The 25,328-nt window shown below is 37.0% G+C and overlaps 1 long non-coding RNA gene across 1 annotated transcript in view; it reads left to right on the top strand.

The window, feature by feature from the left end:
* Positions 1-24,898, top strand: part of LOC138843951 (uncharacterized) — a 103,432-nt gene extending 78,534 nt beyond the window's left edge. Inside the window, exon 3 of the long non-coding RNA XR_011379192.1 lies at positions 23,812-24,898. This is a non-coding gene — a long non-coding RNA (uncharacterized lncRNA). The remainder of the gene's footprint in view (positions 1-23,811) is intronic.
* The last annotated feature ends 430 nt before the right edge of the window (positions 24,899-25,328 follow it).

Below are 25,328 nucleotides of genomic sequence, written 5' to 3'. Positions count from 1 at the left end.
GTAAGCTTATGCATATAAATCTATACTGCAAACACATAAAAATGAAGTTGTGTTGCATAGCATAACAAAATAAGTGATTTTTTCAGATTTATGAAATTTTCTGTAATGGTATTAATGTTACTTTTTTAATTAAAATTTAAGGGTAGTACTGTGTGATTTTTTTTTTAGTGAAAAGTTTATGTAATTTTCTTTCTCTCCCTCATCAGAAATATATGAGAAGGATATTCATTAGCAGATATATCTTACTTATAAAAAGGTGTGCATGCGGTTGGGATTATTTGAGTGTTAGACACTTATAAATTTTCAAATTCTATATTTTATGATAACTTGTTATGCAACAAAAATACAAATAAATGGTTACTTATGATCTTCCTGTTTTCTTAGATGTTGTGAGGTGCTTTGTGCTGTCTTTTAGATGTCCCTGGAATGAGTTATCATCTGTATGACCAATAAATGTCTTCTGAAAGAGCAGGGCACAATTATACTATGACACAGTTTATTTGAGCTGTTCCTGGTATGATGGCTCTTCCTACCAATATTCTATCGATGCTCACTTAATCCTTGTTCTATAATTCTGGGGTAGCAAGTCCTAATACATCAATATGACTGAAAGATGACACAGAAACAAATAGGCATTTTCTAACAGACTCACTCAAAACATTTCATAATGTTATATATCAAATACTTTAACACACTCATTACATTTATTCAAGCCTTTAGATTTTTCCTATGTGTATTTTGATATATATATATATTTTTTTACTCTTTAGAAGCATGATACTGAAGTGGGCATTTGGCAACAGCAATTAAGGTGCTGCTCTGGGCAATTGTGTACCATATTAAAGTGCTATTTTGAGTCTTGGCTCCTACACTTCCAATCCAGGTTTCTGCTAATATGCAACGTGAGAGGCAACAGGTAATAGCTGGAGTAACTGGGTCTCTGCCACCTACATGAGAGATTCAGATTTTGTTCTGGAATCTGGTTTTGGTATAGTCCTTCCTTGTTGTTGCAGGCATTTGGGGAGAGAACCAGCAAATGAGAGCTACCTTTGTGTGTGTCTTTCTGTCTTTCTCTGTCTCTTACCTTCCTCCTTTCAAAAATAAAAAAAAGAAAATAACAAATTTTTAAAAAAAATTCATGGTGCTTCAAAGATACTGAGCAGTGCAAAGATGAACAGAAAGTTTTATTTAGATCCTTTAGAAATAAGATCTCTTGTTTGAATAAGAAAATTTTGAGGAAAAAGGAAGGTGGAGTCAACAGTGTCAGCTAAATAATTTTCTAGAGATAATTTTAAGCATAAAAATTAAGAGATGATAACTGTAAAAGTCTGAAAGCTTATGATTTTGTGAAATTTTAATGTTATTTATATTGATATAATCTAACTACCTGAAATAAACTTTGGGGACACAAATTCTAAAGGCAGATTTTAAATCTTGAGTTTATTCATATCAATGCTGTGAATTTGGTGAAATGTAAAGTTAAAGAAATGCAATGTTTAAAGAAATGTGATTTTTAAATATATAACTCTAGAAACTAAAAGTGAGAAGACGCATTCTTACATCAATGCCAAATGAAGACTGTAAAGGGAAGCAAGAGCTACCTGTACTTCTTTCATTAATGCTGAATCATTGACATAAAGACAGTCTTGGGACCTTCTCACTTATTACTTAAAGCTTGTTGGTTAACTTTCAAAGTAGTACTCATTATCTCAGAAATATTTTCTATTTTGTTCACAGCTCTATTAAGAGTTATTGTTTTATTGCAGGCTCATTTGCTAAGGGGTGTTCTGCAGCACTCATTACAATGTGTCCTATGCCAAAACTGAAAGGGAAATCCAACAGCTAGACAACAAGGCGCTATAGAATATGAGTGCATATTTGAAAACTGTGAAAATAGTGATTGTGGCCTTAGGCAGCTCAATTTGCTACTTTAGGGACTTGTATTGATTATAATGGAACTGCAACTGGGTATTATCTGCAGTGGAATTGATTGGTATTCCCAGTGTCTGCACCACATACTTCTGGCAAGGTAACTTATTAGAAAATATTTGAATTCCTTAGCCACAAAAATTTGCCAAACATTTTGTGGAAATTTAGCAGGTACCAAGTCTAAACCAACTTCCTTGCCCCCATATTCTCAATTTGATGCACTTTCCATATGGACCAGGCTAAAGAATGAGATAAAACGGGCCTTGGGGTTCTTATAAATGCTGGATGACTTTAGCTTGGTGTTGTTTTACAAAGTACAGGATTTATTACAATTCTGACTGAAAAGAAATGTAAGCCAAGAGGCACATAACTTTGATACAATCAAGAGAATTTGAATAATAACTACATATTTGATATAAAAATAAAATGATTTAAAATAAGAACTTTTAAAAAAAGATTTATTTATTTATTTATTTGCAAAGCAGAGTGTCTGAGAAAGACAGAGGTAGAGATAGAGAAACAGAGAACTTCTATTGCCAGTTTACTCCCCAAATGCCCACAAGAGCCTAGCCTAGGCCAGGCTGAAGCCAGGAGCCTGTAACTCCATCTGAGTCTCCCACATGGATGGTAGGAACCTAAGTACTTCAGCCATCATCCTCTACCTGCCAGGTGCATTAGCATAAAGCTGGATAGGAAATGCAAAGTAGCCAGAACTCATCAGGCACTCCGCTGATATAGGATTCAGGATTTCCAAACTGCAGTTTAACTTGTTGCCACAATGCCTCCTCCAAGAAGTAACTTTTATTTTTCTAGGTGATACTGGTGTTGTGTTCAGTTTCCAAGAAACTCTTTTCTTTAAAATATACTGAGTTTTTTTTAAGTGCATATTTAGGGTGTATACACATATTGATACACATATTCAGTGTGTTGAATAATCACCGAAGTAATTGACATATTATACATTATTACCTTGCTTTAGAAAAAGAAACTTAGCATTTACCTTCTGAGCAGATTTTAACTTTTCAATGTGTTAAGCAAAATATAGTACACTGATAATCTCCGGAAGCATTGTTGAGGGGGAGAGAAGGAAGGAAGGAAATATGTTTTATGATATTACTCTGGATACCTATTTGTTTGATGTATGTGATGGTTATATAAGGTGTTATCCAACTTGGCGTTTTGTTTCTGCATACCTTCCAACTTGGAATTTTGTTTCTGCACACCTTCTTTACAAGATCCTTGAACCACTAAATATTAATTTCTTGTATAAATATGTGTATACATAGAAAGAAGGTGAGTATGCCGGCGCCGCGGCTCACTAGGCTAATCCTCCGCCTTGCAGCGCCAGCACACCGGGTTCTAGACCTGGTCGGGGTGCCGGATTCTGTCCCGGTTGCCCCTCTTCCAGGCCAGCTCTCTGCTGTGGCCAGGGAGTGCAGTGGAGGATGGCCCAAGTACTTGGGCCCTGCATCCCATGGGAGACCAGGAGAAGTACCTGGCTCCTGCCATCGGATCAGCGCGGTGCGCCGGCCACGGTGGCCATTGGAGGGTGAACCAACGGCAAAGGAAGACCTTTCTCTCTGTCTCTCTCTCTCACTGTCCACTCTGCCTATCAAAAAATAAAAAAAAATAAATAAATAAATAAAAAATAAAAAAAAAGAAAGAAGGTGAGTATGTTTGAAGAAGGAGAAGACTTGCTGAATAGCTTTTACTTTGTCCTGTGAGCTTGCCAACTCCTTGTGATATCATTCATTTCTCTCTAGCAGCGTGGAACTTTCCTAATGTAATTATTCCAGTTTGATAAATCACAGGAAAAAATCTGCTTGCAGTTCAATATGAGTCTAATTTAGGACTTTATGATCAAGTAAAATAGACTTTTAATGCATTATCCTTGATGTTGTCAAATCACAATAGCTAAATATTCTTTGTGTGCTAAAAGATAATATGGAAACACATAAAGCATCTCACACTAACTCATACTTGAGGAATATTAGTAGCTATATTTTTTTAATTTCAATAGTGCTTTCTCCATGCTGAATATTAAAAGCCATTTTGATACATCAAGCCAAATCTAGTCAAGATCTGTCAATTCAGTACATTCCAGATTGAAGAGTATCCAAATGGAAAACAAGTGGAGATCCAGAGACAGAGATTATTTTAGCCATCCAGACGTTATGCACCACCTTGGGAAAATGCCTCACATCTTGTGGCTAACTTCCTGCATTTGTTATATGGAAAACAATTATCACCCATAAGTAAAGGTGGCCACAATGGCTGGAGTTGTGCCGATCTGAAGCCAGGAGCCCAGAGCTTCATCCAGGTCTTGCATGCTGGGGCAAGGGCCCAAGGACCTGGGCCATCTTCCACTGCTTTCCCAGGCCATAGCAAAGAGCTGAACCGTAAGTGGAGCAGCCTGGACTCAAATAGGCACTTTAGGTGGTGGCTTTACCCACTAGGCCACAGCACCAGCCCCATTGGTATTATAATTTTATACATTCCTGACTATTTACCCCCTCCCCAAGTAAGTAGTCTCTCAATATAGTTTAGATTTCCTTATTGAACTTCTGGAACAGTTACAAACAATAAACTATAATAAACTACAGACTGCTATGTGTCCTTTGGCTACCTATGTCATGGTTCATCTTGGTAAATGGGACATTTTTAGTCAGTTATTTTGTGTGATGCATCCTGCAATATAAAATATGAAAAAGTTATGTAATGATGGCAAATTAAAGCAACCAAAAATAAGTATCACATTACCCTTTCATATTTCAAATTGAAGAATATAATTTAAGGTATATATGTATATTTTTCTTTTTCTAAAGCTTATGCAAATTCCTTACAGGATAGTAGAAGGAATGGTGACTGATCATCCTTTTTTTAAATTATGTACTTCATTTGAAAGGAGGAAAAATAGGGAGAAAGAAATCTTCCATCTTCTGGTTCACTCCCCAGATGTCCACAATAGCCAGGCTGGAACAGGCAGAAGCCAGCAGCCTGGGATTCAGTTTGGGTTTCCTAAGTGGGTGGCAAGGACCCAACTACTGAGCATCAGCTGCTGCATCCAAGAGGTTACATTATCAGGAAGCTGACATTAGGACCTAGAACCCGGGTATCAGATGAGAGCCTGTGGTCTGAGCTATCTGGACCAGTCACTCTTCTCAAGAATATTTTGGGCTTTTGAAATGCAGATCTGTGAGCCTAGAAATCTCTATAATTTTGATGCTTATACTGAACAGCCCCAGAACTCTTCATTTTGTGAGGTGACTCAAACTACATGAATTATTTACAAACTCCATTTTAAAATAGAGGGCTTACTGTAGACTTTGTAATGATTATACAATCATATACAGATTATTAATATGATTTATATCAGGCATTCTATTTCCTGCTCCTCCCACTAATTATAACTAAAATCCCTGGATACTGAAAAGCAATATATGAAGACTGAAGCAACGTAGAGTAGAGGGTAGACAAGTTTATGACTTGGGAAACAAAGGAATGCAACAGAGGTTAATTCTCTGTGTTTTCTTTTGCCTCAAATATCTAAGACGTGTACTTAAAAAATGTAGCAACCCAGAGAGAAAACAAGAGACCTAACAAAAGACTACTTTCTGTAGCCCAAGGACCAGGATAGGAACAGCATAACAAAATAGATCCTCTCTCTATTTCAGCCAAATATCACAGAAGAATTGTGTCTGTGTGTCTCTGTTGCCTACTTCTAGCCAAGGGTAAGTGGGGAGCTTAAGCTTTCAACCCTGTTCTGTCATGAGGTACCCTCTTAGGCTCCTGGTGAGGCCTGTCAGAGATGGCTGAGTACGGGGTTGGATTTTCCTCCCCACCCTGTGGTAATAATCCTCCAACAATGTCAACAGAGGGGACCCCCACCCAGAAATCAAGAGGAGCTGCTCCTTTAGGGGTCTGTGAAGACCGCATGGGGCACATGCTTCTTAACACAAGTGACAAGACAGTGCTCCATATTCTCCTTAACCAAAGGCTAAAAGAGGATTTTTAAATAAGACTCAGGGTATCATTGTAGAGTATTCAAAATGTTCAGGCTTCAAGTGAAAAAAGCACTAATCCTGTCAAGAACAAGGAAGATGAAACATGAGTGAATAATCAATAGATGCCTAGTCTGAGTAGCAGAGAGGTTTGAATCATCTGAAAAAGTTGTAAAACCAACACCACAAAGTTTTTCAATGTAAAATTATGAAAATACTTAAAAATAGCCTCAGCAAATTAAGAGAAAGTATAAAGAAGAATCAAGTGGAAAAATCTAAAACACAAAAATAACAAAACACACTTGGTAGGTGCAATAGCAAAATGGAGAGAAGAGAAGCACTAATCTGCAATTTCAATATAAAATTGTAGAAATTACCCAGTGTAACAAGGGAAGAGAGAGACTCAAAATAAATCAACAGAGCCCCTCTAGTCCTCTGGGAATTTATATTCATTGCGTGGGAGTCCAAGAAAAAAGAAAGAAGATAGCCCTGAAAAAGTATTCAAAGAAATAATAATTGAAACTTCCCATTTTTGGCAAAATACATAAACAGAATTAAGATGCTGAATGAATTACAAATAAAATGCCTCCAAAGAAAGCCACCTTATTACATCATTGTAAGTTTCTAAAAAATGAAGACTGAGAAAGAATTCTTGAAAGCAGCTAGAGAGAAGCAACATTTTACATATAGAAGAAAAACAATTCAAATGTCAATGGATTTCTCATCTGAAGCCATAAAGCCCAGAACAGAAATAGCATTTATCAAATGCTCAAAGAAATGATCTGTCCACTCAGAATTCTATATAAAATGGAAACATCACTCAGGAATGAAGGGAAAATTGAGATTCTCAGACAAAGGAAAACCAAGAGAATTTGTTGTCAATAGATGTCCTCTGAAAAAATGGGTAAGGGTGTTATCTAACAGATGAGAAATGATAAAATAAGTCTTAGAACATGATAAACGCAGGAAATGAAAATGAGTAAATATATGGGTAAATATGAGATTTCCTTTTATTAATGCTCTAAATTATTATTTATGGTCAGTAAGAATTGCAAGTCTGTCTTAAATGGTCCTGAATGAATGCAGAGGATATACTTAAGATAAATTGTAAACAGGAGGGTAGACGAACACCACTTGAATTAGTAAAACAGTCAGGAACCTTGAGATGATGACAAATTACTTATTTATATTGTATTATCTAGAACAACCCCATAAAAAGGTATACACAAATATAATAATAACATTACATGAAAATGAGATTCTAAAAATTATGAAATTATTCACAGGAAGGCAAAATAAGAAAGTAAAAATTAAAAAAAAAATAACAAAGTAAAATCAAAGAGTCAGATTTTATCCCTAATATATCAATAATTATATTAAATGTAAATGCTTGAATATAGTAATTAAAAGATAGACTGGAAAGATGATTAAAAACATGCCACAACTCTATGCTCTCTAAAAGAAACTCTCCTCAAATTTAATTATGTGAGCAGAGTGAAAGTAAAGGAGGGAAATAGATGTAACAAACAAACTTTAAACAAAAGAAACTGGGAATAATTATAAATATCAGATAAAAGAGCTAAGAAAATTTCCAGAAAGAGAGGCACATTATAAGTTGACAAAAGATTCTCTCCACTAGTAATACATGGCAATCATAATTGTGGATATATAAAACAAGAAACCTCACAACATTTGAGGCCAGTCTGATAAAACAGGAGGAGAAATAAACTATAGTTTTGTGAAACAAAATATTACTGATAAAGCTGAAATGATAAATGGGTACCTACACAATCACATTTACTGCTCTTAAAACCTTTGAAGATCTAGCCAGAAAAGCAGCAAAGGTGCTTAAGTCCACAATACCATTGAATCAAAGGATCTAATTAGTGTTTATAGTATACTTCACACAACAGAAGCAAAACACACAATCTACTCAAGAGCCCAGTGAACATAAACCAAGGTTGACTATTGTCTGGGCCATAAACAAGCCTCAACAATTTTTAAGGAACTAAAATAAAACAAAATACTCAACCAAAAGAGAATCAAACTAGAAATGAACAACAAAGTGACAATAGGAAACTCTCCAAACACTTATAAACTGAACTACACAATTTTTTCTTTTTTTTTTTAAATTTATTTGACAGGTAGAGTTATAGACAGTGAGAGAGAGAGAGAGAGAGAGACAGAGAGAAAGGGTCTTCCTTCTGTTGGTTCACCCCCCAAATGGCCGCTACGGCTGGCACTGTGCAGATCCAAAGCCAGGAGCCAGGTGCTTCTTCCTGGTCTCCCATGTGGGTGCAGGGGTCTAAGCACTTGGGCCATCCTCCACTGTCCTCCCGGGCCACAGCAGAGGCTGGACTGGAAGAGAAGCATCCGGGACTAGAACCGGCGCCCACATGGGATGCTGGTGCCATAGGCGGAGAATTAACCAAGTGAGCCACGGCGCTGGCCCCGAAACTACACAATTTTCAGAGAAACTCTTAAAGAAAAATTTTTTAAATATATAAATGACAATGAGCATACAACATGTCAACATTTGTGAGATGCAGCTAAAACAACTTTTACAAGTAGATTTAAAGTATTAAATGTAAAACAGTAATAAAAGTGAAAAGTTATCAATAAATAATCAAAGTTCCCACCATAAGAAGCTAGAAAATAAAAACAGAATAAACACAAGGCAATCAGAATGACACTTATAATAACAAAAAGAGATAAAAGCAGATATTATAGAAACAATTGAAACACAAAATAGGAAAACAAAAGAAAATCTGTGAATTGGACAGATCATTTGAAAAAAATAAACTAGCACAATTCACTCAATCAGAAACATGCCATAGAAATATTAATCTAATTATTAAGGATGTGGATAAGTATTCAATATATTTTTAATTTTATTTAAGAAATACAAATTACATGCAATTCATAAATACAAATTTAGGAATGCAATGACTCTTCCCACCCTACCATCCATCCCAACCACACTCCTATCCTTCTTTCTCCTTTTCCTATTCCCATTCTTATTTTATTCTAAGAGCTCCATGCTCCCACAATTACTCTTCCTGCCTCTCACATTCCACTATTAATTTTTACAGAGGTCTATTTTCAAATTACTTAATGATCATAAAGCTAATACTACACTAAGTAAAAATTTCAACAAACAATATGAAGAAAAAATGAAAAAAAAAAAACACTTCCTCAACAGAAGAGACAAAGGCTGTAAACAATCATTGAATCTTTTGTCTATTTCACTCCAATACATTATAGTTCAGGTACTCTTTGAGTTACCTCACATCAAGGAAAACATGGTATCTGTCTAAGTATAATGGTTTCCATTGCATCCATTTTGTTGCAAAAGACAGGATTTCCTTTTGTTTTTCTTTTTTTTTTTTTTACACCTGACTAGTACTCTGTATTTTATTTATCCATCAACAGTTGATGGACATCTGGGTTGATTCAATATTTTCACTACTGTGAGTTGTGCTGCATGAACATAGGGGTAAAGATAACCTTCATATGCTGATTTCTTTTGCTTTGGGTGAAATCCCAGGGGTGGGATGGCTGTATCATATTGTAGGTCTATATTCAGATTTCTGAGATATTTTCATACTGTCTTCTACAGTGGGTGCATCAGTTTACATTCCCACTAACAGTTGACCATTGTACCTTTTTCCCCACATCCTCAGCAGCATTTGTTGTTCGTTGATTTCTGTATGAGAGCCATTCTAACTGGAGTCAAGATAGTTTTGATTTGCATTTTGTTGATGGCTAGTGATCTGGATCAATTTCTCAAGTATCAGTTGGACATTTGAATTTCTTCTCTTTAAAAATACCTGTTCAGGTCCTTTGTCCATTTCTTAATTGGATGGCTGTTTTGTGTTGACTTTCATGAATTCTTTATAGATTCTGGATATGAACCCTTTATCAGTTGTGTAGTTAGCAAAAATTTTCTCCCACTAAGTCGATTGTCTCTTCACTTAGCTGAGTGCTTCTTTTGCAGTGCAGAAGCTTCTCAGCTTGATGTATTCCCATTTGTCAATTTTGGATTTGATGCCTGTACTTCTGGGGTCTTTACGAGACGTCTTTGCATATACCAATGTCTTGCAGAGTTTCTCAATGTTCTCCAGTAATTTGATGGTATTGGATCATAGATTTAGGTCTTTGATCCATTTTGAGTGGGTTTGTGTAAGCTGTAAGGTATGGGTTTAGTTTCATACTTCTGCATGTGGAACCAGTTTCCCCAGTTCCATTTATTACAGAGACTATTCTTGTGCCAGGGATGAATTTTAGATGCATAGATGGATTCTGGAGTTTCTACTCTGTTCCATTGATCTACAAGTCCATTTGTGTGTCAATACCAGGCTGTTTTGATTATAAATGCCATGTAGTATGATTGAAATAAAATATTATGATGCCTCTGGCTTTGTTTTTGTTGTATAAGATAGCTTTAGCTATTCTCGGACGCTTATGCTTCCATATGAATTTTAGCATTTTTTTCCTAGATCTGAAAAAAAATGTTGTCAGTTTTTGATTGGGATTGCATTGAAATTATAAATTGCTTCTGGTGGTATTGACATTTTAATGATGTTTATTCTGATCCATGAACATGGAAGATTTTTCCATTTTTTAAGATCTCCTACTTCTTGCTTCAGTGTTTTGCAGTTTTCATCATAGAGATCTTTGACATCCTTGGTTAAATTTATTCCAAGGTATTTAATTATTTTTGGTAGATAATTGAAAATGAAACTCGATGTAGGGTGGGATGGGAGACGGAGAGGGGAGGGCCATGGGAGGGAGGAAGGTTGTGGGGGGGGGGAAGCCACAATAATACAAAAGTTGCACTTTGTAAATTCACATTTATTAAATAAAAAATGAAAAAAAATTAAAAAGTATTTAATTATTTTTGGAACTACTGTGAATAGGACTGATGTTAAAAATTCTTTCTCAGACATGACATTGCCTGTGTATACAAAGGCTATTGATTTTTCTGTGTTGATTTTATATCTTGCCAATTTACCAAACTCTTTTATGAATTCCATGGAGTCTTTTTGACCCCCTATATATAGAATCATGTCATCTGCAAATAGGAATAGTTTGATTTCCTCCTTTCCAAGTTGTATCTCTTTGAATTCTTTTTCTTGCTTGGCTAAAGCTTCAGGACTTTATTGAATAGCAATGGTGAGAGTGGGCTTCCTTTCCTGGTACTGGATCTTAGAAGGGATGCTTCTAGCTTTTCCCCATTCAATAAGATGCTGGCAATGGATTTGTCATATATTCCCTTGATTGTCTCGTGGAATATTACTTCTGTACTTCTGTACTTCTGTACTCAATATTACTTCTGTACTCAATTTCCTTTTCATCATGAAAAGATGTTGTATTTTATCAAACGTTTTCTCTGCATCTATTGAGACAACTGTATGGTTTTTGTTCTTCAGTTTGTTAATGTGACATATCCCATTTATTGATTTGCGAATGTTGAACCATCCCTGAACACCAAGGATAAATCCCACTTGATCCAGGTGAATGATCTTTCTGTTGTGTTATTGAATTTGATTAGCTAATATTTTGTTGAAGAAATTTTGCATCTATGTTCATCAGGGATATTAGTCTATAGTTCTCTTTCTCTGCCATATCTTTTACTGGCTTAGGAATTTAGGTGATGCAGCTTTATAGGAGTTCAGGAGGATTCCCTCCTTTTCAATAGTTTCGAATACCTTGAGAAGAGCCAGAATGATTTCTTCTTAAAATGTCTGGTAGAATTCAGCAGTGAAGCCATTCAGTCCTAGGATTTGCTTTGTTAGGAGGATCTTTATTACTGATTCAATTTCCGTCTTGGCTATTGGTCTGTTTAGATTTTTCTATGTCTTAATGATGCAGTTTTGGTAGATTGTATGTGTATAAGAATCTCTCCTGTTTCTTCTAGGTTTCCCAATTTGTCAGCATAAAGCTCTTTTTAGGAGTTTCTGATGATTCTTTTTATTTCTGTGTTATCTGATGTTACATTTCCTTCTTCATCTATGATTTTTTTGATTTGAGTTTTCTCCCTCTTTTTTATTAATCGGGTCATTGTCTTGTCAATTTTGTTTATTTTATCAAAAAATCATCTCTTTACTTCACTGATATTTTGTATGTTTTGTTTCATTTTAATTTTATTCATTTCTTCTCTAATTATTTCTTTACTATTACTAATTTTTGGTTTTGTTTGTTGTTGTTTTTCTAGGTCCTTGAGATGTAGTGATAGCTCATTTATTTGGTGCCTTTACAATTTCTTCATGTTGGCACTGATTGCCTAAAGTTCCCTCTGAATAATATATTGTCATCTTTGTTTCCAGAAATTTTTTAATTTATGTTTTGATTTTTTCTGTGATCCACTATTCATTCAGGAATAGTTGTTCATTTTTCATGTGGTTGCAGTTGGTCTAGAGATTTCTGATTTGTTGATATCCGGCTTCATTCCATTGTGGTCAGAGAAGATACATGGTATGATTTCAATTTTTTTGAATTTTCTGAGATTGCTTTATGGCCTAACATATGCTCTATCCCAGAGAAAGTCTCATGCAGTGATGAGAAGATTGTGTATTTTAAAGTGTTGATTCTTCATTCATATTTCTTAGAATTCTGCGGTGAAACCCTCTAAATGTGAAAATTGGAGCTTTAAAATTATTACTGAATTATCAATCCCATTCACAATAGCTATAAATATTAAAGACTTCTACTGTGGAAATTACAAAGAATTAAAGGAATAGAAGAAGATACCAAAAAAATGGAAAAATCTTTCATGTTCATGGATTGGAAAAATCAATATCATCAAAATGTCCATACTACCAAAAGCAATTGCAGATTCAATGGAATGCCAACCAAAATACCAAGGACATCCTTCCCAGATATAAAAAAAAATGATGCCGAAAGTCATATGAAAGCATAGGAGACCTTGAATACTAAACCAATATTATACAACAAAAACAAAGCCAGAGGCACTACAATGCAGATTTCAAGATATACTATAGGGCAGTTATAATTCAATGTAACAGAATAGAAACTCCAGAAATAAACGCAGGCATCCACAAACAACTTATCTTTGATAAAATCAATCCTTGAAGCAAGGATAGTCTCTTCAACAAATGATTTTGGGAAAACTGGATCTACATATGTAGAAGTATGAAGCAAGACCCTTATCAGGAAGTTCTCAAGAGAGGAAGTTCAAATGGCCCCCAACCACATGATAAAATGCTCAGGACCACTAGCCATCAGGAAAGTGCAAATGAAAACCACAATGAGGCTTCACCTCACCTCCATTGGAATGGCTTTCATACAGAAATCATTCAACAACAAATGCTAATGATGATGTGGTTGAAAAGGTATCCTAATCCACTTTTGGTGGAAATGTAAACTGTTACAGCCACTGAGGAAGACAGTAGAGAGATACTAAAAAAATCTAAATATAGAACTACCGTATGACCCAGCCATCCCACTCCTGGGAATTTACCCAAAGAAAATGAAATCAGTATGTGAAAGAGTTATTTATACCCTCATATTTATTACAGTTCAGTCTCAATTCACAATAGCTAAGATATGAAATCCACCCAAATGTCCATCAACTGAAGACTACATAAAGAAATTATGAGAGGGAGATTCTAAGATGGTGGATTAATGAGTGACTAGATGTGCTAGACTAGGGATAAACAGTGAAATAAAGGGGTCTTTGGGAAAATTGGAGAGAAAACCACACTGGAAATCCTCCAAGAGGAGATGGAATCCCATGGACCTGTGCAGAGGGTGCAGACACATAGCAAGAACATGAGTGAAGTGCATGACTGCAGGGGCTGAGAACTGCAGCAGGAGGCAGGTTGGAGACAGAGGTGAGGATGGACTGCAACAACTGGTGGTGATATAACCAGGGTGAGAGCATGGTGTGAGTCTGGATTGGAGCCCTAGGGGCTAGCATTTGCTAGCAGTTGCCCATGGAGCCAGTGGAAGTAGAGGAGTCACATTTGTCTAGCCCTGACTTTCCCGCAATAGTGTCCATTGCCCAGAAGAGAAAGAAGGGAAACCATTTGGGGTTTGTGCTGCAGCTGTTGAAGACTTTGTGCACACACACAGTAACTGACTGAGACAGGATGCCACCTTCACTGCGTTACTGGTGGCAGTGGCAGAGCAACATTTGGCCAATGGCTTTTGTGTACCTGTGTGATCCAAGGATTCAAGCAATGGAAACAATCTGCAGTCCCCACTGTGAGCCTGACTTAGAGGTGGCTGGACAGCCATATAGGATGATGAGGCACCCACAGCCTCCAAAGATCAAGACCTAGGCAGAGCTATCTGGGGGAACATCTGCCTCTGTTGACTGGGCAGGTTGGCAGAGCAAACAGAAACCTATACACAGAGCAACTGTAGCAGCCTTGTATGCTCAGACCGTGGGAACTCAGAGGTTACATGAAGAGGTGTGAGGATTAGCTGGGTCTTTGGTCACTTTCTGGGAGCAGGTCCACATACTCACTGTGCTCACAGGGAGGACTGTGCAGATTATTTGTGTGGTAAATACTGAGGCATGGAACACTCAGAGGGCTAACACCAAGGCCTTGAAATGGGTTTTACCCTGGAACACTGACCAGAGCTCCCTGGCTTTACCAACAACATACCTCTTAATATTCACTGGAAGTGCAGACATCTCACTAAGACACAAAGGCATAACTCGTGATATAAACCATCTGAGGAACAAAAACAAATGTCAACCCACAAATGCCTTAAAAATGCAGAAATACAAGAAATAAGAATAAGGAAGAAACCATGACCCCTCCAAGGAAACAACAAAATTTCGATATTAGAATGTGTAGATACAGAGATTGAGGAAATACAAGAAACAGAATTCAAATAATTATCAGAGGACTATTCAAAATCAATTAGAAGCAAATCCACAAACTGAAGAAAACCATACATGATATGAAAAAAAAAATTTCCCATGAAATTGAGATTTTAAAGAGAAATCAAAATGAAATATTAGAAATGAAGAATTAAATAGATCAAATAACAAATGTGATGGAAAGCTTCAACAGCAGTTTTAGTGAGGCAAAAGAAAGAATATCTGAATTAGAAAAAAAGTCTTTGGAAATCTAACAGTCAAACCAAAAAAAGGAAGAAGAATAGAAAACATAAAAACAGTGTTGGAGATATATGGGATATTATCAAAAGACCCAATATACGGGTCTTAGGAGTTCAGGAAGGTATGGAAAGAGAGAATGGACTAGAAAGCCAATTTATTGAAATAATTACACAAAAATCCCCCAATTTGGAGAAAGAAAGGGATGTCCAAGTAGAAGAAACACACAGAACTCCTAAAGAGCTTCACCATGACACATTATAGTGAAACTTTCCACAGTAAAACATAAAGAAATGATTCTAAAATGTGCCTGAGAAAAATGCCAGATTACTTTCAGAGGATCTCCAATTAAACTCATAGCTGACTTCTCATCAGAAACACTGCAGGCCAGAAGGGAATGGTCAGATATGGTCCACGTCTTGAGAGAAAAAAATCTGTCAACCCAGAATAATGTACCCTACAAACACAACAAACAGAAATTGAAAGAATTTGTCACTACTTGTTTGGTGTTTAAAAAGATGCGTAAATGTGCTTAGATATTTTAAGATTTGATGATTATTTACAGTCCTTATTTCTAGGATCAGTGTTTTTTTTTTTTTTCCCCCTCATACTACTTGTTGAACTCTTTAATTAGTGTAGGGTAACTATACAAATATTAGGTAAACTGATAATGATCTTTGTAAAAATTAAGAGTGAGAACATGAGAGGGAGGAGGAGGAAGGTTGAGAGCATGGGTGGGAGAGAGGGTAGGAGATGATGTGTCACTATGTTTCTAAATCTATATATATGAAATACATGAAACTTGCAACACTAAGTACTGGTGAAAATATAGAGAAACTAAAATTGTCATGTACTGTGGTGACCATGCAAACTGGTACAGCCATTCTGGAAACAGTCTATAGTCTTAAAGCAAAAACAAAATATAAAGATAATTAAAAATGAATCTTAATGAAGAATGGGATGGGAGAGGGAGTAGGAGATGGGATAGTTATGGGGAAAAAAACCTCTATAATCCAAAAGTTGTACTTTTGAAATTTATATTTATTAAATAAAAGTTTTCTTAAAAAAAGAAAACAAAATCAGTAAACAAAACCTACTACTACCATTTGACCTAACCGTTGTATTCTTCCTAAGATTACAAGAAAGGAAAACTTAAGTTCATTCAGAAAATGTGCACAAATGTTTGTGGCAGTTTCTTTATAATAGCCCCAAATGGGAAACTTCCAAGATGTCCATCCTAAAAGATGACATACTGTAAGTTTAAAAAAAAACATTTAATTTATATATTAGCAGAATTTCTAAAACTTTTTGAAATAACAAAATATGGGAATGGAGAATAGATTAGTGGTTGCCAAGGGCTACAGGGTGGGTTGGATTTGGAGAAAAGTAGCTGCAAAAGGGATCCTATAACAGAAATCTGGTGCACCACAATTGTATCCATGCTAACATCCTAGTTTTTTTTTTTTTTTTTTTTGGACAGCAGAGTTAGGTAGTGAGAGAGAGAGAGACAGACAGAGAGAAAGGTTTTCCTTCCATTGGTTCACCCCCCAAATGGCCGCTAGGCCTGCGCGCTGTAGCCAGCGTGCTGCACCAATCCTAACCCAGGAGCCAAGTGTCTCCTCCCGGTCTCCCATGTGGGTGCAGGGCCCAAGCACTTGGGCCATCCTCCACTGCACTCCCGGGCCACAGCAGAGAGCTAGACTGGAAGAGGAGCAACCGGACAGAACCCGGCACCCCAACCGGGACTAGAACCTGGGGTGTGGGCACCACAGGTGAAGGATTAGCCTAGGCAGCCGCGGTGCTGATACTGTGGTATAATTTTGCTAGATTGAATCCCTGGGGAAATTGGGTGGAGTGTATATAAGATCTCTGTATTATTTCTTGCAATACAATTGCACATAAATTGACAATTACTTAAAAACACACACTTTAATTAAAGAAATGACCACTTTTTATGTGGCATATGTAGTGCTCACACCTGTATACACAGCTAATTAAAAATTAAATTATGTTTGCTTACTAACATATAAACCCCTTGATTTTGGCAAGTTTTGTGAAATTAGTTTGAAGAAGGGGGAGGTACTTTAAAAAAAAATCAAAGAATTTGAGATTGAAGTCTGTATTCCAATTCCAGTGAAATATAATGGTGCTCACAACTTAAAATTTTAAAGCAGGTGAAGGCAAACACTATACAAAGTTGTATATCCTCAGCTAACTCATTTTACATGTTGGTAGAATACTCTTTAGTATCTATAATAACTCATTGCATTGCTATTCCAATTTTACAGATTATAAAATTTCTTTTAATTCCATTATCTCTGTCTTCACAACACTGCAAGTAGTTGGAAAGGCACATATTATTATCCTCATTTTTTTCCCCAGAAATAAAACAAGATTTCAGAATATTTATGTGAACTCACTCCTGTTCTAGGTTAACAAATATCAGAACAAGGACTGGAATTTTGTCATTGTAGTAGTTCCTTCTGCGTGATGCTATTTCAAAATGTTAACTACTTTTTGTTCTTATCATGTCATATATAATAGCAATTTTTAAAGATTGGAATGAGTGTGAATCTGCCCCTTTCTGAAAGGTGCCACTTTTAATATAGTAGTGTCCTCCTTTCTCTAAGCATGATAAGGTCAGCTCTAACTATAAATTTTCTTCCATCATAGTTCTTGAGATATAAAAGTGAGTCAGTTCTTCACAATCAAGGGCATTCAAAAATAACCAGTAGTTTCTATCATAAAAAAAATCAGAGCCAGAACAACTATGCTATACTCCTATTTAACATAACTTCTAGATAGCAGTTAGTATTTCTGAGGGTAAAAAGTGAACCTTGTTTTAAATTGAAATGGATTTCATTGAAAGAAGCATAGCATCACTCCTCATAAATAAGATGAGCAATGTTTCTCAAAAATTTGAACCTAAAAGACATTTTCCTGATGAATAGAACATGATCTGTTGGTTCTTGCTGACCAATGTGGACAAAATTCCTCATAACATGAGCAAGCTTTAATGAAACTTCTTTCCTTCCTTCAGGCCACTTAGCTTTGACTCATACTCAGCCTGAGCCAGGAGTAAAATTGAATGTGGAATAATTGTTCCTGAATAACCCCTTAAAAAAGTACAAAGAAAGAATTTCTGGCCAGCGCCGCAGCTCACTAGGCTAATCCTCCGCCTAGCGGCGCCGGCACACTGAGTTCTAGTCCCGGTCGGGGCGCTGGTTTCTGTCCCGGTTGCCCCTCTTCCAGGCCAGCTCTCTGCTGTGGCCAGGGAGTGCAGTGGAGGATGGCCCAAGTACTTGGGCCCTGCACCCCATGGGAGACCAGGAAAAAGCACCTGGCTCCTGGCTCCTGCCATCGGATCAGCACGGTGCGCCGGCCGCAGCACGCCGGCCGCGGCGGCCATTGGAGGGTGAACCAACGGCCAAAGGAAGACCTTTCTCTCTGTCTCTCTCTCTCACTGTCCACTCTGCCTGTCAAAAAAAAAAAAAAAAAGTACAAAGAAAGAATTTCCTGCTTTACTATCTGACGATGTCACTGGCTCATCCTACTCCCCTGTACTAGATTCTGCTTCATCTGGTTCCCCCTTTCTATTAAAGAATCTTCCTTCTGCCTCACCTTTGAGACTGGCAGATGCATCTCACTATCAGATTATTCTCATTATAGCAGTCTCCTTTATCATATTGCACTGTTTTTTTCTAATAAAGTATCTCATTATATAAGTTTGATTTGTTTTCATTTGACAATCAACAAGCAGTCAGAGTTACAGAGAGAGAGGGGGAGAGAGAGAGAGAGAGAGAGAGAGAGAGAGAGAGAGAGAGAGAGAGACTTTCATCCACTGGTTCACTTCCCAAGTGGCTGCAACAGTCAGGGCTGCACAAGGCCAAAGCTAGGGGCCAAGAGCTTCATCTGGATCTCCCATGTAAGTGGCAGAGGCCCAAGAACTTGAGCTGTCTTCTGCTGCTTTTCCCAGGCCATTAGCAGAGAGCAAGATGGGAAGTAGAACAGCCAGGACATGAATCATATAGGATGCCAGTGTCACACAACAGCTTTACCTTTTATGCACCAATGCTGGCCCCGGCTTTTTTTTTTTTTAAGATTTATTTTATTTATTTGAAAGACAGAGTTACAGAGAGAGGTAGAGACAGAGGGACAGGTCTTCCATCCACTGGTTCACTCCCCAGATGGCCTCAACTGCCGGAGCTGTGGCAATCAGGGGAGTAGGATGAGCCAGTGACATCGTCAGATAGTAAAGCAGGAAATTCTTTCTTTGTATTTATTTAAGGGGTTATTCAGGAACAATTATTCCACATTCAATTTTACTCCTGGCTCAGGCTGAGTATGAGTCAAAGCTAAGTGGCCTGAAGGAAGGAAAGAAGTTTCATTAAAGCTTGCTCATGTTATGAGGAATTTTGTCTACATTGGTCAGCAAGAACCAACAGATCATGTTCTATTCATCAGGAAAATGTCTTTTAGGTTCAAATTTTTGAGAAACATTGCAAGCCAGGAGCCAGGAGATTCTTCTGGGTCTCTGACATGGGCCATCTTCTACTGCTTTCCCAGGCCATAGCAGAGAGCTGAATTGAAAGAGGAGCAGCCAGGACTAGAACTCGTGCCCATACGGGATGCCAGCACTTCAGGACAGGGCTTTAATCCGCTGCACCACAGTGCCGGCTCCCTAACTGGTTCTTAAAGTTTAAGTATGCACAGCAATCAGTGGTTTTCATCTTCAAAATGCCAACTGACCTCAGTATCCTCTACATTGATAGAAAAATCTGGAGTGGGCCCAATGCTTCTGTTTTGTTTTATTTTCTAAAAAGTCCTTTGAGCAATTCTGTTACAACACCAAGATGTTGGTTTCTGTGATTTGATTTCTATGTAAATTTTCAGACTATTGTAGCAACAACTGTCAGTTGAGACCATAACACCCTACACAACCTCCTTGGTCAATTTTTAAAAGCTTATTTTCATTGACTTGAAAGGAGAGTAAGAGAGAGAGAGAAAGAGAGAGAGAGAGAGAGAGAGAGAGAGAGAGTGAGAGAGAGAGAGCATCCATCTACTGGTTCACTCTCTGCCTACTGCAATAGCTGGGTTTGGACAAGAAGGAAGCCAGGAGGCAAGAAATCCACCGAGGACCTCCTGTGTGGAAAAGTTCCAAGTACTGGAATCGTCACCTGCTGCTGCTCGGAGTACACATTAAACAGGAAGCTGGACTTGAAGCAGAGGTGGCACTTGATCCCAGGCACCCTGATATGGGATGTTGGGCATTCCAAGCTACTACTTAACCTGCTCCACCACAATATACACACTTTTTGTCGATTTTTAAATAAAATATACAGCTATCTAACATGCTTTGTTTGGCTGACTTTCTTTTGGCAATGAGTAAAAACTTAGGATTTTATATTTGGCCTGGACCAGATAAAAAGGCCAATAGCCCTTGTAGGTACTGAGACAGAAGACATTAACAAAACCTGAAGGTTGGGGCCGGTGCTGTGGCATAGCGGGTAGCCACCTCCTGCAGTGCCAGCATCCCATATGGGCCCGGGTTTGAATCCTGGCTGCTCCACTTCCAATCCAGCTCTCTGCTGTGGCCTGGGAAAGCAGTAGAAGATGTCCCAAGTGCTTGGGCCCCTGCACTCATGTGGGAGACCTAGAAGAAACTCCTGGCTCCTGGCTTTGGATAGGCACAGTTTTGGCTGTTGCGGCCATCTGGGGAGTGAACCAGCAGATGGAAGACCTCTCTCTCTCTTTGACTCTTTCTCTCTCTCTGTGTAACTCTGGCTTTCAAGTAAATAAATAAATCTTTTTTTTTTTTTAAATAAACCTGAAGGTCTAAATCTCAAGATAGTCACGGGACTCCTAGTGAGTGTTTAGGTTTCAGTAAATTTGATATTAATTACTACATAAACCGAAGACTAGCTAGAACCTCCATTGGCTGTCCTGTAAATGTGAAGTTGACAAATTGGTGCATACTGACATGTTTAATGTTGTCTGTTACCACTAAACCTACAATTATTATGTAAATTACTAGTGAGATCAAGAAATCTTTAACATTTTCTGAAAAAGGAGGCCTGTGGAACCAAGTAGCTGATTGCGGATGAAGTTGTGAAATTACCTAAAATACAATTTAATCATCAGAGAACATTTCAAAAAAGTTTCACTTAAATAGTGAAAAACTTCTACACTGTGAATACGTTTCTACATTGCAAGTTGCTTGAAACATAAAATAATCAGAGAAAGCTATTTGTAAATATTTTCAAACGAAATATGCATTTGCAAGTGTAAACCTGATGGCCAAACATTTTGGAATGTTATTTAAGAACTTGTCAATTTCATAAAAGTGGTTTATTTGTTTATATTTATTCATTGATTTTTAGATCTATGTATCCATCCATCTAATAAACATTTATCTTCTGCTTCTATGTACTTTTTCTTGGAAAAAAGGACTGGCAGAAAATGAACAAAAAACTTCTGGAATTATGGGAAATTTATATTGTATTCTCTGTGATGTATCTATTTTTTAGACTAAGCCTATTTTACTTGTCTAATTAGGAAAACAAAATAAATGTTTATCTGATCAGAATAAGTTATCCTAAGAAAAAGTATAAGTTGCTATTAACTGTATTTTTTGTTCTAGTTTTATTATGCTTTGTTCAGTGTCATCAAAGATGTTTTTCAACCAACACACATTCTCTCTTTATTCATCCAATAGTTTTGAATGTCAAAAACTCGTATACTACCTAATATCTTGCTAGCACAATTTCTAGTATACTGCTAAATAAGGATGAAAAATTAGTAAGCTATGATTTTTACTGTCAAAATCTAGTTCTTTGGAGAATAAGCATGCCAGGAGAAAAAAAAAAATCACACAACACAGTGAGTTCCAACACTTGGAGAAAGTCAGATAGGGTCAACCAAGACATCCTGGAGAAACTGGGGAAATTTTTAAAGAGAAGAATCTAGTGAGGTCTTGAGAACATTCTTGGCCTCACCCTAGAAAGAATTTTTAGAAAGAAAAATTAGTCTCTTAAGGCACAGACATTGGTTGTTATTTAAGCAAGCCCTTTATAGATAATTAAGTGGTTTCCAAGACTTCACTATTAAAAATTCTGTGGTGAATATCCTTGAAGCACATCTATGTTTTTATCTTTGTGCACATCTTGTTTATTTTAGATGGAAGGTAGATTCTACAAGTCAAATTGCAAATTGTTTCTTAGTATCTTAAGTCTTAAAGTACAACTTACCAAATTACAGTTTAATATGATTGTATTGATTCATATTGCCACCTACAAAGAATCAAAAAATATAAGCATAGAATTCAAATAGAGAGAAAAATAACAAAAGAAGCCAAAAAGAAATTAGTTGGATAAAATTTATAGAATAAGTTAATTTTAAATAGTTGAAAATTGGCCAGTGCCGCAGCTCAGTAGGCTAATCCTCCGCTTTGTGGCACCGTCACACTGGGTTCTAGTCCCGGTCGGGACGCCGGATTCTGTCCTGGTTGCCCCTCTTCCAGGCCAGCTCTCTGCTGTGGCCCAGGAGTGCAGTGGAGGATGGTCCACGTCCTTGGGCCCTGCACCCCATGGGAGACCAGGATGAGTACCTGGCTCCTGCCATCAGATCAGCGCGGTGCGCCGCCGGCCACAGTGAGCCAGCCGCAGCGGTCATTGGAGGGTGAACCAACGGCAAAGGAAGACCTTTCTCTCTGTCTCGCTCTCTCACTGTTCACTCTGCCTGTCAAAAAATAAAATAAAATAAAATAAAATAAAATAAAATAAAATAAAATAGTTGAAAATCATGAAATAGTAGGAAAGACAAATGCAGAAAGTATTAAAATGCCAAACCAAAGAAGAAATGTCCAATATTCCTGGCAAAACACATAGAAGAAATATGTGAACCAGCTCTTTTCATTTTTATATGAGTAATGACTCAGTTTACTTGTTATCTTTTAGAAGTTAAATCTTCTATATTTTTGAAGATTATTTTTATCTTCAATATCCTCTAATATCTTAACTTGTGTCTTGGATGGTAGGTGTCACCAATAGATGTGCTGACTGATTCTTATTAATCAAGAATTCATGAACTCTTTCAGAACTCCACATTTTTCACTCAGCTTCTTTTTCCCAATTGTGGCTCTGAAGTTGGATCTTCCATTTATCATGCCTTATTTTGACCAAGACAACATAGAGCAAACTTGGAGAGTATAGTTGTTATAACGATTATCTTTGATGATAGATAGAGCTGAGTTTGAGTCCAAGTTATGCTACTCACAAGTTGCTTGGCCTATATTAGATAGTTATACTCCTTGTTATAAATCATGCAGGATGCAATTTCAAAAATTCATGGAAATGGTATTAAAAGATAAAAAAGTATAATTTAGTATGCAAACAAACCTTGAAAACCTTTTTCTCATAATATACATTTTCCATGAACTTTCTGAATACCCCACATATAATGCCCATATGTACCATCTTGATTTGTTATGAGAAATATGTTAATGTATGTCAAGCCCTTAGTACAGTGCTTCATGTATATATCATGTTCCTTATATGCTATTAATATTGACTGGCTTTTAGTTTTCCCAAGCCCACAATTGAACTTTTATGCTCTCCTATCACTTGGTATTCCAATATAAAAAATGACAACCGTTCTTGTTTCCATAATTAATGCATTTGTTGCTGTTATCACATCTCAGTTTCTTTTATTTCAATAATCTAAAAAATATACTATTTGAGAAGCAAGAGAGAGCGAAAGTGAATTACCATCTGATACTTCATTCCCCAGATGCCCTCAATGGCTTGGGCTGGGACTGTGGTGGAGTCAGGAGCTGGGATCTCAATCTAAGTCCATGTGGGCCAATTATCTGAGCAGTCACCACCATTTCCTGTGATCTATATTGGTTGAAAGAGAAGGTCAGGAGCTGGATCCAGGAACTGAACCAAGGTACTATTTTTTTTTTAACTTTTATTTAATAGATATAAATTTCGAAAGTACAACATTTGGATTATAGTGGCTTTGCCCCCCATAACCTCCCTCCCACCCGCAACCATCCCATCTCCCACTCCCTCTCCCATCCCATTCTTCATGAAGATTCATTTTCAATTATCTTTATATACAGAAGATCAACTTAGTATACACGAAGTAAAGATTTCAGCAGACTGCACCCACACAGACACACAAAATATAGAGTGCTGTTTTAGTAGTAGTTTTACCGTTAATTCGCATAGTACAACACATTAAGGAGAGAGATCCTACATGGAGACTAAGTGCGCAGTGACTCCTGTTGTTGATTTAACAATTGACACTCTTATTTATGACATCAGCAATCACCTGAGGCTCTTGTCATGAGCTGTCAAGGCTATGGAAGCCTCTTGAGTTCACCAACTCTGACCTTATTCAGACAAGGTCATAATCAAAGTGGCAGTTCTCTCCTCCCTTCAAAGAAAGGTACCTCCTTCTTTGATGGCCCATTCTTTCTGCTGGGATCTCACCCACAGAGATCTTTCATTCAGATCATTTTTTTTTTTTTTTGCCACAGTGTCTTGAACCAATGAACTCTGATATGGGATTTAAGCATATTAATTAACAAAGTTTCCTCCCTTTTAAACCTTAATTTATTGAATAGTAGATCCATACTTTGTTCCCAAGCTCCTAAATTTTTACAGAGGGGACTAATTTTTGTCCTTGTTTTATAGAAAATTCAAATCTACAGTGTGAATTTTCATATTCTGGTTTTGCACTTAAGATATATCAATAGGGAGATTTTTAGAAATAATCCTTCATCATCTTGTGACTGCATTTTTATTTACATACTTATTTTGTGGAGCAAAAACAGCAGTTATTTTTATTTAGGTACATTCAAAAAATAATAACTAACCGTCAGAAAAGATGACTTTGCAGGGTAAATCTTTGGAGTAACTACAAAAGATACAAAGATAGTTTTTTTTTTTACCTTTAGCATATAATACAGTCAGGCTAGTCCCACACTATAGGTGAAAAATGGTCTCTAATGTTGTGTTTGAACAGCAATAAAATATACTCCTTTCCATGTAACTCCTCTTCTAGTCTGCACTCCACAGTGTGAAATTTTATCATAGCAAAGGAGATTAGATTTCAGGGTAGGGTCCATTTTTAACTAGAGGGTGATCTCCCAAACATAATTACATTGAATAAGCATTGTAAACATTAATTTATTGAGCTTGCTAGCTGATCACTTTAATCGTTTATCAAGCTGAGTCTAGGAACAAGAACAAGAGTAGCCAGTTTTAGGATGAATATCAGCATGTGATTTTGAGAGGAGA

This window comes from Oryctolagus cuniculus, chromosome 10 (assembly GCF_964237555.1).
Source record: "Oryctolagus cuniculus chromosome 10, mOryCun1.1, whole genome shotgun sequence".
In the NCBI taxonomy this organism is placed as follows: Eukaryota; Metazoa; Chordata; class Mammalia; order Lagomorpha; family Leporidae; genus Oryctolagus; species Oryctolagus cuniculus.
The sequence above is the reverse complement of the archived record's forward strand: the minus strand, read 5'-3'. Positions and strand labels throughout refer to the sequence as shown.